General features: G+C 33.7%; 1 long non-coding RNA gene across 1 annotated transcript; it reads left to right on the top strand.

Moving 5' to 3' along the window:
- Positions 1–705: 705 nt before the first annotated feature.
- Positions 706–1225, top strand: LOC141658821 (uncharacterized). Its single transcript, XR_012549456.1, has 3 exons — positions 706–801; positions 905–1009; positions 1100–1225. It is a non-coding gene; the product is annotated as an uncharacterized LOC141658821 (long non-coding RNA).
- The last annotated feature ends 1396 nt before the right edge of the window (positions 1226–2621 follow it).

The raw sequence follows: 2621 nt of genomic DNA, 5'->3' as shown, positions 1-2621 counted from the left end.
CACATGGAAGATTAAAGATGACACGAATAAAACGGATGTTCTAAAGATTATGTCAAAAGCATTCAGAGAATTCAGGTGTACATTAACACGCACTTACATTACCAAGACCATGAAACATAAGGATGGAAAAGTAGTCGGCGATTCTCCTGTTGGTAAATATGATCAAATTAAGCCAGATGTTTGGGAAGAATTTAAAAACCAACGCAGGGATAAGAGCTTCTTGGTGAGTATTGATTAATGTAATAGTTAAGTTATTTAGTGTTTAAAGAAAGTAATTTGTATTGTGATGCAAAATTATATGTGACCAAATCGTAGGAAAAAAGTGCAAAGGCTCAGGCCTCCCAAATGCATAACAAGCATCCACATTTTTTGGGAAGATCTGGATATGCCGTAAAGAGAGAAAAATGGTACAAAGAAGAACTTGTGCAAGAACTTTGGCAAAAGAAATTGGATAATGATGATGCTGATCCCCTTCTTGTCAAAGAAGTGTTTAGTTCAGTAACTAAACGCATCAATGATCGGGGTTATTTATGGATTAAAGCACATACTCCATCATCTAATGCTCCTCTACCTCAAACACTGAACGTGATAGAAGAATACGTAAGTAAATTTTATTGTTCATTAATTTAGTATAAATATCAGAATGAATTATGAATTAATTGTTAAGTGATTGGACATAAAAAAAAAGAGATTGGACATAAAAAAAGACTCCAAAACGCTTGGTCAATACATTGCATGCAAGGCGGAAGGCGAAATTTCGATAGAAAGAATAATAAACTCATCATCAAAGATGATATCTTGGTAAGTGAAATATGATCTACTATATTTTAACAACTAACTTTGAATTATAATTACATTTTATATATTACATAACTAATATCATATTTTTTTCTATAAATTTTAGTGTCCTCAACAACCAAAGGATTACGAGTGTGGTTATTATGTTATGAAATGGATGTATAACATAACTTTTTACTTTTCAAGTAAAAAGGAAGAAGAATTTGTGAAGGTATATCTTCTTTCCGTTCTTGGTATGATTTATTTATCTAGCTAGTTGTTGATTTATGTTCTTACTAATTGACCTATTTGTTAACTATAGCTTATGGAGGAATCAAGCATGTCAAGTGGCGATATTTATGAGATCAAAGAAGAGTGGGCTACTAAATGTTTAGAGAACTTATAGATTAGTTTATCAACTAAGGCATGTATTTTTCATACACTTGGATATGCATCTTTGACAATAATGATATTGATGTTATTTTTATGTTGGATGTGATGCGAGATTGATGTAAGTTTGTTGCTGGACGTGTGTTGTTAGGAATACTATAAATGTGGTTACATTTCTTTTGACAGGTCTTATTGTGTTCATATAATATTTGGAATTATCAAATTTATGGGGAGGTGCTGCTGAAATTTCCGTAGAAAATTAATTATTATTTTAAAAAAAATATAAATAATTTTTACGACGGTTCCTTCAGAAACGACGTGAAAAAATTAAATATTTCAAAAATATTTTGCCTTTAATGGCGGTTCTTTGCCTAACAACCGATGTTATAATTACCTATAATGGCGGTTCTGTAACAACAACCGTCGTTTTTTTACCTTTTACGACGGTTCTATTAAAACAACCGTCGTTGTGCTTACCTATAGTGGTGCAGTATGATATTATTTAAATACCTATGGTGGCGGTTTTTCAAACAATAACCGCCACTATATATGAGTTACAGTGGCGGTTCTTGTGTAAGAACCGTCGTTTTATCTAAGCCTATAATGGCGGTTTTGTTGAAAAACCGCCACTGTAGCTAAGCTATTGTGGCGGTTGTACAACCGCCGTAAAGGCTAAACAACCCCGTGATATACGGCGCACCCATAATTTATAAAAACCGCCATAAAAAGGCTATTTATGACCGCCATTATAGGGGGTTTTTCTACTAGTGATTATTTTGCAGGTTGTAGTGAAAGAAAATAATTTATGGTACCTTGATAGTGGATGCTCAAGGCATATGACTGGAGATGTAAATTTATTTCTTTTACTTGAGCCCTTCGATGGAGGTAAGGTCACATTTGGAGATAACAAGAAGGGTAAAATCATCGGTGTTGGTAAAGTTGGAATATCTTCTTCTCATATTATTAGTGATGTTTATCTGGTTAGTGGTCTCAAGCACAATTTACTGAGTATCTCTCAATTATGTGACAAAGGAAATAAAGTTTTCTTTCATTCAGATTCTTGTCGAATAATAATTGAAGGAACAAGTAGTGTTGTGCTTGAAGGACATCGTAGAAGGAATGTTTATATGATTGATCTAAATAATATTTCTACTAATTCATTCACATGCATGAAAGTAATGACAGATGATCCGTGTCTTTGGCACAACAGATTTGCACACATAAATTCAACAACGTTGAATAAGCTAAAGAAATGGGATTTGGTGGAAGGACTCCCCTCAATCAAATTCTATCAAGAAATCTTATATGACTAATGTGCTCGTTGCAAACATGTTAGATCATCGTTCAAACCCAAGAGAATGGTAAGTACCAAGGAACCACTAGAATTCGTGCATATGGATCTATGTGGCCCAATGAAGGTAAGAAGTAGAGGCGGATCCAGCTGAACAGGATGA

The sequence above is a fragment of the Silene latifolia genome, chromosome 6 (genome assembly GCF_048544455.1).
Source record: "Silene latifolia isolate original U9 population chromosome 6, ASM4854445v1, whole genome shotgun sequence".
Lineage (NCBI taxonomy): Eukaryota > Viridiplantae > Streptophyta > Magnoliopsida > Caryophyllales > Caryophyllaceae > Silene > Silene latifolia.
This window is presented reverse-complemented; position numbering and strand designations above follow the sequence as displayed.